The 14,781-nt window shown below is 37.4% G+C and overlaps 1 pseudogene; it reads left to right on the top strand.

The window, feature by feature from the left end:
• The first annotated feature begins 2,631 nt into the window (after window positions 1-2,631).
• The window catches only part of LOC102498354 (succinate dehydrogenase [ubiquinone] cytochrome b small subunit, mitochondrial pseudogene), a 43,303-nt pseudogene continuing 31,153 nt past the window's right edge, over window positions 2,632-14,781 (top strand).

Below are 14,781 nucleotides of genomic sequence, written 5' to 3'. Positions count from 1 at the left end.
ATTTTTGTAATGAGGTGTAATATATAGAGCTCAGTTAGTTACCATGGAGACAATGGTCTTCTGTTTCTTATCACAGAGCTACACTATCATCTGGTGTCAGCCCAGGAAGGATGACAAAGGCCTCCCCAAGAGCCCAGCTCTGCAATTACTGAGCAATCAAGCGCCTCTTTTACTAAGCACATTCAGGTATTCATGGCTCCTCACTCAGCACTGTCTTCCCTTCTTTCTTTTAAACTTATACATAGTAGGATGCAAGTACCACGTATCAATATCTGCCTTTGTTAGATGGCCTGTTTATGTAGGATTTCAATTATAGTCTTTGGCTTATATGACAGAACTCACTAGTTAGCATCCTCTTTATTTTTAAATCTCCCTTTTTTTAAACTTTAACAATTATTTTCTTCTGAGGATATATAGTGATATTCCTTTTATGCATTAACCTGTTCTTACCATTTGTCATCAACCAACAAAGTGAAGGAATGGATAAATGAAAATCATAGTCTTGGGACCAGCAGTTAGTATAATGGCTATGTCACTGGATTCCCATGTAGTCGATCACGGTTCGAGTCCCAGACCCAGTGGCTTAAACTCATGCTGGGTGCGTGTGCGTGTGTGCCCAAGATCCCAAGAGGAGAATGGAGGAGAAGGGATTGTGGTGTGGCCATCCCCCACTGGGGGATGATTTCTCGCTTTCTATCTCTCTGTCTCTCTCTGTCTTTCTAGAGAGCGCACACAACCTCCCCAAAAGAAAAAGAAAAAGAAAGTCATAGTCTCTAAACTTCCTCTTACGATTTTTTTCTTATTTCTTTAACCAAGTCACTAAAGGTATCAACGAAAAAATGAGAAAATATGAATGACTGACATTCATTCTTTGTCTTCTGGTGGTAACATAAATGATCTAAATGAATCAAACATATATAATAAGATAAATAGAAAGTCTAGGGGCCAGCAGGTGGCATGGTGGTTGGAGTGCTGGACTTCCACATGGCTAACCATGGTTTGAGTCCCAGACCTAGTGGCTTGCATTTGTTTTTTTTTTCCCTCTCTGGGCAAACTGAAGAATAATAATGATGAATAAAATTAAATAGATAATTCTTTTTTTAAGGAAGTCTATTTGTTCTTTAAAGTAATTTTTTTTTTTTTAAGAGGTTTTCGCTCTAGGGCGCGTGTGCTCGCCAGACAGACAGAGAGAGACATAGCGACAGAAAGCAAGAAATCACCCCCCAGAGGGGATGGTCACGCCGCAATCCCTTCTCCTCCATTCTCCTTTCGGGATCTTGGGCATGCATGCACACGCGCCTGGAGTGAGTTTTAAGTCACCAGGTCTGGGACGCAAACCGCGGTCGACTATGTGGGAGTCCAGCGACATAGCCATCACGCTAACTGCTGGTTCCCAAGGATTTTTTTTTTTAATTGGGGGTTGCTCAACTGTTTCCCAGATTTGGTGTGGCTGTTCAGACTTAAATGTTCTAAACTCATTTGGAAATTTTGGGTGAAATGGTATGGACCGAGGTATACTAATTGCTCTGGATCTATTATTAAAGATAGGCTTCTTATACTAATAGCTGTTTAAATTTTGCCCTGTGTAGTGTCAACAATATTACAAAACATACAGATGTCTGATTTAGCTGAAAAGCTTTAGGACTTTGCTAACATGCCCTTATATTCAAAGAAGAAGATGTTAAAAGCATGATTATTGTTGGGATATGGAGAGATCGAAACAGTAAGATGCTAAAAAAATGTCTATGACATGATCGCTACTCTGGGTAAACTTAAAATGTAATAGGAGAGGGACCAGCAGATGGCATAATGTCACTGGCCTCCCACATGGCTGACTGTGGTTCAAATCCCAGACTTGGCAGCTTGAAATTCACACTGGGTGCATATCCATGCATGTCCAAAATTCTAAGAGGAGAATGGAGGAGAAGGGATTGCCATCCCCTCCCCCGCCAGGGTGATTTCTCACTTTTTGTCTTTCTGTTTCTCTCTGTCTCTCCAGTGACTGCACATACCCTATAGTAAAAATCTCTCTTTAAAAAAAACCAAAAAGTGCAATAGGGGAAAAAAAGCCTTTAATCTGATGTACCAGGTTCAATAATACACATTAAATAGCAAAAATAATACAGCATAAATGTTGGCAGAAAGATCATTCAAATCCAGAGATTTCATTAAGATTTAGTGGAAAAGGTAAAATCTGAACTTAGTCTTTAAAAATTAGAAGAGAAGAAAAGAGAAAAAAGCAAAGAAAATAGCAGGAGCTGAAATGTAGTCATGGGAACAGTCATGGTCTTCTCAGAAGATAGGGGTGTGAGCATTACTGAAGTAAACTATAATCGAGGTATAAGAAAATTTCTAGAATCAGACCAAGTGATGATGTTTCTTCTCCTCAGACAAACCCCCGTAATTTTCTCTTAAGGAAGGAAGGGAGAGAAAGAGGAAGGAAGGAAGAGGAAAGAAACAGGAAGGACGGAGGGAGGGAGGGAGAACAATTACAAAACGACACGATCGAAAAATGAAAAGCAGAGGTTGCCTATTTTTTTGCAGTGGAGAACAAAGTGGGTTTCACAGAGTGTGGACACATTCTGTGCTACATGATCCCCATTTGCCAGGAATGTCATTAATTAGATAGAGATGAATGGCTGGAGACCTGCCAAATGCAGCACGGAGATCAAGGCTATCCACTCCCGCATTTTCACCTATGCTCTGGAATCCTTGGTAGAGCTGCGCAGTATGTATACTCTTTGTCAGGAGCTTGATGGGACTCTGAATTAATACTAGGTTTTTAATAGATCACTGACTTCTGGCATTTTTGTTACCAAAAGATAGTCTCATAAATATACAGCGTCTTTGAGCTGGACACTAGAGAAAAAAAATATTTGATCAGTAGCCTAAGCTACAGAGGAAAGCCAGCATAAAACTTTTTGAGACTCAAAAAAGTTTACAGAAAAGAGTTACTGGGAGGTGACTAAAAAGAATGAAGATCTTCATGATAATATGATTAACACTGAGTGTTCCATAAACATTATCTATTTGACTGTGCCAAGCACTGTGCTAAACACTTCATATGCCTGATCTCATATAATCCTCCAAGATAAACAGTAATCAGTCCATACATAATAGAAGGACAAAATGAGGTTCAAGACAGGTGAAGTGACCTGTCCAACTTCACATAGAAGGTGACAAACACCTTACTGAACACAATAACCTGCATCTATTATAACAAAGAAGAAATTGCTTCAAAATATGTAATTACTGTATTATCTATTTTTTCAGCATTTTCATTTCTTCTATTTCTGTTGATAAGGTTAAGATGAGGAGGCTTAAAATAAATAATCTGGGCCCAGCCAGTGGCATGGGGTTAAGGCAATTGGATCTCACATAGCTGACTACATAATTAGATTCCCAGAATAAGCATCTTGAGAAACACACTGGGCACATGTGCATACATGCCCAAAATCCTAAAAAGAAAAATAGAGAAGGGATTGAGGTATGACCATCCTCCACAGGAGGTGCTGTCTACTTTCCCTTTTTCTGGAGAGTGCGTGTGCCCTTAAGCAGATTAAAAAAAGAAAGAATCTGTATTTCCTTTAAAAATTTTATGAAGAGATAAAATAGAAATTGGAGAGGATATTTCTGAATAGTGAAAAAGGAAGAACGATGATATGCTTATAGGAGGAAGACTTGTTGGGACACAAGGGGAAAGTATAAAACAGTCAAATTCTCTCCTCTAAAATGGCTCATCTTGACTCTATGAAGGGAGTCATGCAAAAAGAAAATTTTAAAATAAAGAGATTTTAGTGTTTATCTTCTTTCAATTATTTGCCACTCTATGGCTATAAGATTAAACATTATAATGAGCTTTAATCCCTTCAGGGCTTGGTCTTTTTATTCCTTGAATATACCAAGCTTGCTTATCATAAAGTCTTCAGGTTTTTATTCCCTCCACCTGAATTTTTTTTGTTTTTGAGGTTTTTCCCATTGGGTGCGTGTACTCTCCAGAGACGGACAGACAGCAAGAGGGAACATGAGAAATTATCTGCTAGGAGGGATGGCCATGTTGCAATCTCTTCACCTCCATTCTCCTCCTGGAATCTTGGGCATGCATGCACACATACCCAGTGTGACTCTCAAGCCACTAGGTCCAAGACTAGAATTATGGTCAGCCATGTGGAAGTCCAGTGCCGTAACCACCATGCCACCAGCTGGCCCCTTCCACCTGGAATTTATGGCCAACTTTTTCTCAACAATTGTGTTTCAGTTCAGATGTCAGTTGCTCAGACTGACTTTTCCTGACCAACCCCAACCACCCTACAGAAATGTTTCTCTTTCCCGGCCCACAAGCCACCCCCTTCCTCATTCTCTATCTAAATATCCTGCTTTTTTTCTCATCACAGCACTTATCAGTATATGAAGTTCTTCCTTTATATTTCACTTTTAGTTTATAGAGAGTTTTATTTATATATTTATGTATAAAATGTTATTCATGTGACTATAGCTCTTTATTCATTACTATATCTCCAGTACTTGTAAGGGTAGTCGTCACACAGAAAGTACTTAGTAAATATTTGTAGGATGAATGAATGACCACTATACCAGCCAATGGGAACAGGACAATTCTTTTTATGTAACTTAATAAATGATCATTATTATTATGATGATTATTAATTTGCTATAGGGTATGTGTGCTCACCAGTGAGAGAAAGAGAGAGAAAGAGAAGTGTGAAAGCAGGCTGCCAGGTCCAGGACTTGACCATGGTTGGACATCTGGAAGTCCAGCACCTTACCCATCATACTACCTACTGGGCAATTCTAAAATTAATATATTTGATAATGTTTCACAATTTAGCATGTGCTTACATATACTTGAATAGCTAACATCCCACTGAAGACTAATCTGCATATTCAACTGGTTATATCAAAGCACCTACAGATCAGAGAATTCTATTTATCAAAAGTTTTATTTTCATGAAGGCTCTCAGTGCAATTAAAATTCCTGACATAGTTATGTGCCTAGTCACCATACAAACAACTTTCAGAACACTGGTAAGGACTTTCAATAGAATGGAGAAGAGCAACAAAATATGAATTATTTCAATGAGTTCTGAAGTTTTTATTGCCATTTCCAACAAACAATAAAGTTCCTCCTCTTATTGACCAGAAATGCTCTTGTAAACACGGAGGTTTTTATTTCTGTTTTTCTGTCTAGGACAAGTTATACTGCTCTAAATAGCTAGAAAAGAACACCATGGCTAACGAATGAAAAACAGCTAGTCAAAGCAGGTAACTTTGTTTATAATCCAGAGTTAGTTTGAAATTTTATGGGTATTTGAAGAGAGAATGACATCCATGGTTGAGAATTTAATCTCACTCTTACATGTTCATACATTTTCTCTGCTGATTTATCCAAGAATTAAGATAGTCATTTACAAAAAAAAAAAAAGTTTACTTACTTCTTCCATGAGCAAAAGTAGACATAGAAAGACAGACAGCACCCCTAACTGGGTCTTGATGCAGCAATCCACCCCATCCTTCAGCCAGCTCCAGATCATGGGCAACGCTGTGTCCAAGGTACTCAGGGATGTCTCTGAACTGGAGATGGAAACCTTACCAAGTGGGATTCTCACAAAGTGTTACCACCACACCACCATCCAGCTCCTATTCCTCATGGGTTTTATCTCATTCCAGTTTCACTTTCCTGAAGTTATTCTCAAAGAATTAGCAGTATTCTTCCCCTATTTATCTCCTACTATAGGGGGTGGCAAGAATCAACATATTTGGAATTCGTAGAAAATATAGGTAGTAATCTGTTAACTCTCAACTAAGAAGTAATTACATTTGAAAAACACTAAATTATTGGCATCCCCATTGCCAAATGATTTTTTGTTTGCTTTCATTTGCAGAATGAGGCTCAGATAACAAATAGCATTAAGAAAATCCTATGTTGGATTGACAAAGTGATTCCAAGTCCTTCCAATATCTCCAATGGGAGTTGACTTCTTTTGCTGATCTGATGACTAAAGATTTTCCCTACTGAGTTTTCTTTTCAACAAGCAGCAGACTACAGTTCTCACTGACCTCTATCGAGAAATCTGTTCTTAATTCATCAAAGAGTTCTGTTTCATTTTTAGGACATAACCCATTGTTTCAGACTCCTTTCAAAATAAGAAGTAAAAACAGATGTCTAGTTCTTTGGACTTATCTGTTTGAAAATACAGTACTGCTCCTGGTATAGACTCTGGTTACAATAGTCCTTCCTAACTGACTGCAAATTACCAATCATTTGCTTTTTATGGTGTTATTATTGTGTAAATTTATATCCCTTTATGTATTCATCAATTGACTAATTTAAAAGATTTATATCTACAAACAGCATGTTCATCTTGGAAACATTTTTAGTATTTAAGCATTTTACCTTAAAACTTTGCAAGGTAGTTCATTTGCCTGGGAAAAGGATGTTGTAAGTAAAACACAATATTCAATACATCATATGAAATTCTTTTAGGGAAAGCTTTTGCCTTTTATCATCATGCCAAAGCAGGTGCAAGGTGATAAGAGACAGCCGATCGGATTAGCACATAGGACAGTACTTAGTGAACTGCACACGAGTAAACAATATGGTAAGAAGACCCTGAATAAACTCAATAATGGTATCAGGAAATTGCAACAGAATATAAAAAATGGTATCCAAACATAATTTTTTGAAAAGCTATGCAAAGCCTCCGAGATTACCCAAGTGTAGAAGTCTCCCTAGCTTTAGTAGTACCTAAAGTTAACAAATCCTAGCTTTTGCCCTTCCCCTCCTTTTTTCATTTCAATGAGCTGTTTGGGTTTTTAAAATGTTTAATATAGAACATAAAAACAAACAGTAGCATAAAGAAAATCAACAAGATGCAGTAGTATTCCAGAGGCATCTATATTAGTAGGAAATGGTAAGTAAAATGAATAAAAGGCCAAATTAAAAATCTTAATCTTCAATATATTTTATGTCTGTTCTGTAAGTACATTTTTGAAGAATTATCACTATAAATTAATAACTTACTTTTCAACTTTAAATTTTTCATTTAAAATGGTAGTATATGGGGACCAACAGGTGGAGTGGTGGTTAAGGTATCGGACATTCCCACATGGCCAACCATGGTTCAAATCCTGGACCTGATGTTTTGCTTTCTCACTTTCTCTCTCTCTCTCTGGTCAAAATAAAATAAGTAAATGAATAAATAAAATTTAAAATAAATCATTCTTTAAAAAAATGGTAGTATATGTAATATTACTGAAGATTAAGTAAGAAGACTATAATTTATACAATCAAGTGAGTATTTTCCTTTGCAGTGATAACATGGGGAAATTATACATCTATTCCACTGATAAATATGCTATATATTTTTAGCATATCTCCTTTGTATTGTCTTTTGTATCACTTTAAAAGGCAGAACAAAATTTGTCTCATAACTTTTCCCTTGTGTTGTTGTTGCTTTTTTGTTTTTGCTATGCAGCACATGGGCTTGCCAGAGAGCGAGAAAGAGAAAGAGTGAAAAAGTGAAAAATCACCTCAGAGTGGAAATGGTCATGACATAATTTCTTCTCCAGTCTCCTCTTGGGATTTTTGGGCATGCACACATGCCCAGTGTGGGTTTTTTTGTTTGTTTTGTTTTGCTTTGTTTTTGCATTTGTGCTCAAAATCTGAAGAGGAGACTAAAGGAGAAGGGACTGCCCTGTGGCCAGACTGGGGGGTGGGGGTGGGGGGGGTAACTTCTCACTTTCCCTGTCACTGTTTCTCTCTGACAAGCACATATTCCCTATGGCAAAAACCTAAAAAATCTTTCAGCAGCTTCCAGTGCAATAGGAAGATTCTCCACTCTATCATCTAACACTTAGTACTTGTTACCATTGTTCTAGATATATCATACACAGTATTCCTGTGTCAACCCTGTGAGGTAAGTATAAACATTCACTTCATTTTACAGAAAAGAAAACCAAGACAGAGTTCAAGTCCCTTGTCAAAGGAAACAGTATGTTTCATCACTGAGATTAGTACAAAGGACTTGCTTAAAAGAGTCCTTGTCATTTACTATTTCCCTGTTTTTTTTTTCCTACCTCACCTACTGTTCTCCACTTTCTCATCTAACCAAGTGCTTTTCAGCTTCTGGGTCTTTGCTTAGAATTTTCTCTCTGTCTGCTGTACTTGTCTGTCATATTTTCCTATCCATATCCACCAAGATCCATCTGAAATGCCACCTCTTCCAGGAAGCTCACCGAAATACCTTGTCTAGATTCCACTGTATACTTCTCTCATAATGATTAAAACATTGTAATTCGTATGTACTCTTCCCCTTCAGCAATTATTGTTACTGATGCAAGGTAAAATGGTGGACAATTATGATAACTGAAAAATAAATGAACTATGGATGTGTGAAATAATGAAATTTTAAAATATATACTGTAGACACTCAAATATTAATAGATATGAAAATACAAGTACATTCAAAAGACTGTGTCACAGGCTCTGAAGGCAAGTCTCGAACTATTTTGGACACTGACATAAATGTACAGCTTTCCAAAATAATTGCTTTGAAAATTACAAATAGTTTTCTGGATCACCTATTATTTATTATCTACTGTATGTCACACATAAGAAGTATGGAAATACAAAAGTGAAAGTTGTAAAGAGTTAAAGCACACAAAAAACTCAGTCTAACCCATTCACATGTGCTTGTTTTTTTTTTCTCTTCTTTTTTTTTTTTTCCGCTAGAGGGCACGTGTGTTCATTCACCAGAGAGAGAGAGAAAGAGAGAAAGTGAAAAAGCACTCCCTGTGGATGGTCATGTCACAATCTCTTCTCTTTTGTTTCTCCTTTTGAGATTTTGGGCTCACACACATGCCCCAAATGTTTTTAAAGCTACTAGGTCTGAGACTTGAACCACACAGTTGACCATGTGGGATCCAGTCACCTCAACCACCATGCCACCAGCTGGCCCAACTTCTCATATTTTTAATGGAAGAAGTTAAAAGAAAAAATATCATTGAGAATTCTTCTGTGGTATAAAAGCCTCTGAAAAACAAACCAATTGGGCATAGGCCTCCTGTTGTGGAATCTAGACAAACCCACAGAAGAAGTCCTAAGAACAAAGAAATATAATGCATCTACCTCCAGGGATTTGCAGGCATCAGTCTAATGTTTTACATATTTAACATGTAATAACTACTATGTATGTAATGTATGGAACTGAAAATTCCTGGGTAGAAGATACCATACTGGTTCAAAGTATGAACAGAGATGACAGCTTTGTCTGTCATCAAAAATGCAGCTTTAATATATCTATTAAAGGGTGTGTTTGAAGTTGCACTATTTCCTAGATCTCTATATCAGAATATCCTTAAAAAAGTCTAGGTTGGTAAGTACAGATATTTCTTCATTTTCACAGATGTCTGCTCCTATTTTCAGCTACTCGTCGTCTTCTTCTATGAAATAAGTCCAAGCAAAATGTTCCTTTCCTTCCGTTTTATTTATTTAAGATTATTTTCTACATGATTGATTATAAAGGCCAAAATTATATTATCTAATCCTTGTCCAGGCAACAATTACTGTAAAATGTTAACTCTTAGCAGTGTTTACATCTAAAATATAGTGTAAAAACTCTGTATGTATGAATAAAAGTAATTTATTCAGACTACTTATTTCCTCTGGAGTGCAAAAGAAAATTTTGGTTACCCTTATAATTTACTATGATATGGGGCCAGCAGGTGGCATGGTGGTTAAGGTGCTAGACACCCACATGGCTGACCGCAAGTCCTGGACCTTGCTTGCTTTCTCACTTTCCTTCTCTCTCTTTGACTCTCTGTGGTCAGATTAAAATAAATTAAGAAAGAAATTAAAGAAATAATTCTTTAAATATTTTCTTTAGAAATAATTTACTATTATATATATTTATAAAAAGAAACAGTTTTTAAGCCTTTAAAAGTAGTATGTGGACGTGTCAAACCAAAATCTTTCGCTGATGAGTTTATGAAGGGCATCAGCGATTATGAAACCAGGAAAGGTGATATAACAACAGAAGAGCATAGCACAGGTAAGGTACACACTAGCAAGTGATGTTTACAAATAAACTATTTTAGGATAACAGAATCAGATTAAGTGTAGAGCTAGAAAAGATTTCACTAGAATTTTCTATCCTTTGGCTAGAAACACACGTACATACTCGTTCTAGAGAAATTACAAATATTCTTTGTTTTCAGTCTTTTAACGTTGGAGATTCTATAATCTTCTTTTTAAAATACTGTTTATGCTTGATTTAAGTCTATTTCTTAATACTATTATTTCCTTTACAGATAAGGAAATTGAAGCACATAGAAACTAATGTATGGAGAATCATTCAGTTGTCAGTTGGAGAACTGGGACTCACACCAGAAGTCCAACTCCAGAGCCATGCTCTTATCACAATACTAAACTGCCTCTTGTAATTAAACTACATAATAGGAGCAATTGCTAGGAATACTGAAAATTGAGAATGGTCTCACAGGTAAATACACATCGGCACTATTAGATAGCTAATATTTACTGAGCACTTACTAAACACTTCTGGTGAATACTGTGGTGTTATCCAGATCTCCCTGCAGGAATAAAGAATTTATTTTCCCAGCTAATGACAGTGCTAAAAGAAGATCGTCTTCACTTTGTCAGTTCTCAGTTGAAAAAAAAAAAAAAAAAAAAAAACTTGCTTGGGCAATCCAGTGGTGTGGTGATTAAGGTAGCTGGGTCCCATGGGGCCGGCAGGTGATGTAGTAGTTAAGGGTATTGGACTCTACCATGGCCCACCCCAGTTCTAGTCCTGGACCTGGTGGCTTGCTTTTTTACTTTCTCTCTCTCTCTCTCTTTCTCTTTCTCTTTCTCTCTCTCTCTCTGGTCAAATTTAAATAAATAAATGCTAAATTTTTAAAAAATAACAATAATAATAATAAAAGGCAGCTGGGTCCCACATAGCCAACAGTATAGTCTGAGTCGACAACCTGAGGGCTTGAAAAACATACCGGGTGCATATGCGCGCGTGCGTGTGTGTGTGTGTGTGTGTGTGTGTGTGTGTGTGCGTGTGCTCAAAATCCCTAAATGGGAAGTAAGGAGAAGGGATTGCAGCATGGCCATAGAACATGGGGGGTGCTTTCTCATTTTCCCTTTCTCTCGCTTTCCCTCTCTTACTTTTTCTCTCTCTTGGTGAGTGCATGCACACTCCAGCAAATTAAAACAAGAAAAGAAGGGGCCAGCAGGTGGCTTGGAGGTTAAGGCGTGGGATCCCACATGGCCAACTGCGCAGTTCGAGTCCCCGACCCAGGGGATTAAAAATTACATGAGGTAAGTATGTACATGTGCCCAAAATCCCGAGAGGAGAATGCAGAAAAAGGGATTGTGGTGTGGCCATCCCCCAAGGGGTGATTTCTCGCTTTGTCTCTCTCTCTCTCTCTGGCAAGTGTTCATGCTCTAGAGCAAAAATTTTAAAAAGAAATGAAAAGGGGACTAGCAGTTGGTGTAATGGCTATGTTGCTGGACTCCCATGTAGTTGACTGTGGTTTGAGTCCCAGACCCGGTGGCTTAAACTCACGCCAGACACACATGCATGTGTGTCCAAGATCCCGGGAGGAGAATGGAGGAGAAGGGATTGCAGCATTGCCATCCCCCCTGGGGGGTGATTTCTCGCTTTCTGTCTCTCTGTCTGTGAGTGCACGCGCCCTAAAGCAAAAATCTCTCCAAAAAAAAGAAAAAGAAAAAAATCAGCCTCTGGGTAGGCTGAGGTTTTGGTTCAGAATGTACTGCAGCTCATCTTCCACAGGTGTTGATTCCAAGAATATCCTCTAATAAATACCTGAATATTAATCTTCACCTCGGAGTTTGCTTCCTTAGGAAACCAATCTATAACAATTCCTTACCTGATTTCATTTAATTCAGGAGATCCTATGAGTTAGCTGCTATTATTCTCATAAACTCATTTTACAATTGAAGACACTAAGACTTAACTTGCCCAAGGTCACAGAGCTGGGCAAGGATAGAGTCAGAATTTGAGCTAACATTTTCTAATTCTAAAGGCTACTGTCTCAGTGTCTATGTAATTGTGTGCAGAGGTAAAGACTTCAGTAATTGAGACATTCATTAGTTCAGAATGTATTTAATACTGAGAATGAAAAAAAGGCATGCTGAGGAACTTTGATCCTAAAGGAAAAGAAAATCCAACATTTATGTTTGAAACAGGTAAGAATAGCAGCAGCAGTTGGAATGACATGAAATGCAAACAAGGTGTCCTGGAATGATTTTTTCCTCTAGGCCTTTATAACTTATTTCCTAGAAAGACAGAACTGAGGACAAAGTTTCCATGTAATAGGAGAGAGGAAAATGTTCACTTAACTATATGCCTGTATATATTATGTTAAATTAAAAGAGAAAAAGTTCCATTCTCCAATCTGATATATTTATTATTCAAATGTTTATTATTATATATATTTACCAACTTTGCTCCTGTAAGGGAAGCTGATGACACAAAACATCAGTATATAGCTGTGACTTTAATGGGAAGTTACAGGTTATGATACCTGTCTACAATATCCCAAGAGATATGGAGTGGAGAAAGAAGGTTGAAGTGGCATAGAAACATAGCTTTGGCCTGACTTACGGTATACAGTCACAGATTTTATCCAATGTTGTAAATTTCTCAGTGTTTTTATCCATCTTAATTTGATCACATTTCCTAGGATGGAGAGATCCAAAACATAAATCTCTTGACACACATGTAGGCTTAAATTATGTGGAATTCACCTTTCAAATTACACTTCTTGTTTATAGACGTGGATAATTTCCTATATTTCCACGAAGGAAAATGAAAAATTGCAATTTAAAAAATCCAAATATTAAATTTAATCCTTTCAGTACTTGCATGTCCTGGGTGCATCTTTGATTTCATGTAAGATCTGAAATAAATCTAAAATGTACCCAGATTATAAGAGGGCCTGAAGGGCCTGAAAACCCAAGTTCAGAAAAAATAGAATGCAGTTAGCAAAGATTACATGCATCAGTGAACTGTACTAAATTGAACACTTTTAAATGCCAGAAATTTTTCTCTGTGAAACTGGAGAGTTTGAAAGAAAAATCAATAATGTTGGGGAAGGGAAACCCTCTTCTCACATCTTTAATTAGTCAAAGCAGAATCTGGTGGATTTCCATATTACAACTGGATCAAACTTGTGAAATTGGTTTTGATCCCAGACTCATTCGTTACATCTTCCAAAAGAAGCTCTACTCCAGAAAATCAAAGGCTTTCCAATCTTGAATGATCCTCAAAAGATCACTTTCTCAGTTTACACCCATCCTACATTATGCTCAGTGTCTGTCTAATGTCAACTATAGCAAATCTCCCTGGAATTGCCCTGTAAGAGCTCCATTTATAATAGGCGAAGGATCATCAAACTGGTCCACTTCAAGTTTAGCTTGAGCCTTCAAAATCTATATTCATAAGTGAAACCAGGCAAAAAGAGGCACAGTTTTTCAGATCTACTACTTTTTAATAAATCAAATACATTTTTGATATTGGGCCATATTGTTTATATTAGGGCATAAGCCCCTCTCTAACGCCATTGCTCAAGTCTGTAATGGAGTAAGTAAAGGATTTCTGTATTTTTCTGAATAATCAATAACAAAGCTACTGATGCAAATTTATTTGAACTCCAGGGAACACATCCTCTGAAGTTCTGGGAAATTTTTAAATATAGAATACAAATCAATAAATGAACAAAAACATCTCTGTCAATGTGTTCATTTTTATTTGGAAAGGAAATGTATCTTCAAATATAATCACTCTCTCATTCTATGAACTTTTCCCCAAAATAATTTATTTCACAAAAGAAACTCACAATGGCCAGCTGACCATAAAATATGTTTGGCCATCATTAGAAATGGGGCAGAGGTAACTCTGAACTGGATGAGTCCTTGCCCTGCTGAGCCTTCCTCTTTCTCCCCTTTCATAATATCCTTATAGTTTCCTCTTTTCCTATCATTTCACATCCAAGTTTTGGAAGCTGAGCTAATTGTCACAGTATGAGGGTATTTTCAGATGTGATTCTCCTGTCTTGGTTTGGTAGCATGTCTTGCTTAGAGTGGGATGCATCTATGAAATTAAACAAAAATTTTTTTTCATTACTGCCTATTTTCACAGTCCACTAAGCAAAAACACAAAACAATTTTTTTCTTACCCCCATTTTCCCTTTCTCCCTTCATTCTCTTTCTTCCCCTGTGGAGTTCAAATTAAAGAAAGGTGAAAATTGAAGCTGTTGTACGCATGGCAATTGCAACATGCATATTTGATTTTTATGATGGATCTAAATTGCTGAATAAGGCCATGGAACAAAGGGAGACTGTGGTTTCCTGCCTGTCACATGCAGCCACTGAATGTAGAACAAAAGCTTCGGCCATTAGGGGCTCAGCAGGGAGACACATTATATAAATGACTTTGTCTTTTCTGCTCCTTCCTCGCTCCCCCCCTCCCCCCAACAGGGTACACCGGACACGGATGGGGGCATGTGTATGTGTATTATGATTTGCTAGAGCAAGAGATAAAAAAGAAATCTTTGGAGCAGCAATGGGAATAGAAGTGAACAGCATGTTATGTTTCAAAGGGGCCAAGCTTTACTCACTGGACGAGTATGGCACTCAGCCCTATGGTCAGAGCACCACCTACCACTAATTCCCTGAGAAATTTGGGAGTGTTTTCAGGGTAACCTGTAGCATTTCTTTATATTGTTTTGTTT

This window comes from Tupaia chinensis, unplaced genomic scaffold (genome assembly GCF_000334495.1).
Source record: "Tupaia chinensis unplaced genomic scaffold, TupChi_1.0 Scaffold000355_1, whole genome shotgun sequence".
Classification (NCBI taxonomy): domain Eukaryota; kingdom Metazoa; phylum Chordata; class Mammalia; order Scandentia; family Tupaiidae; genus Tupaia; species Tupaia belangeri.
The sequence above is the reverse complement of the archived record's forward strand: the minus strand, read 5'-3'. Positions and strand labels throughout refer to the sequence as shown.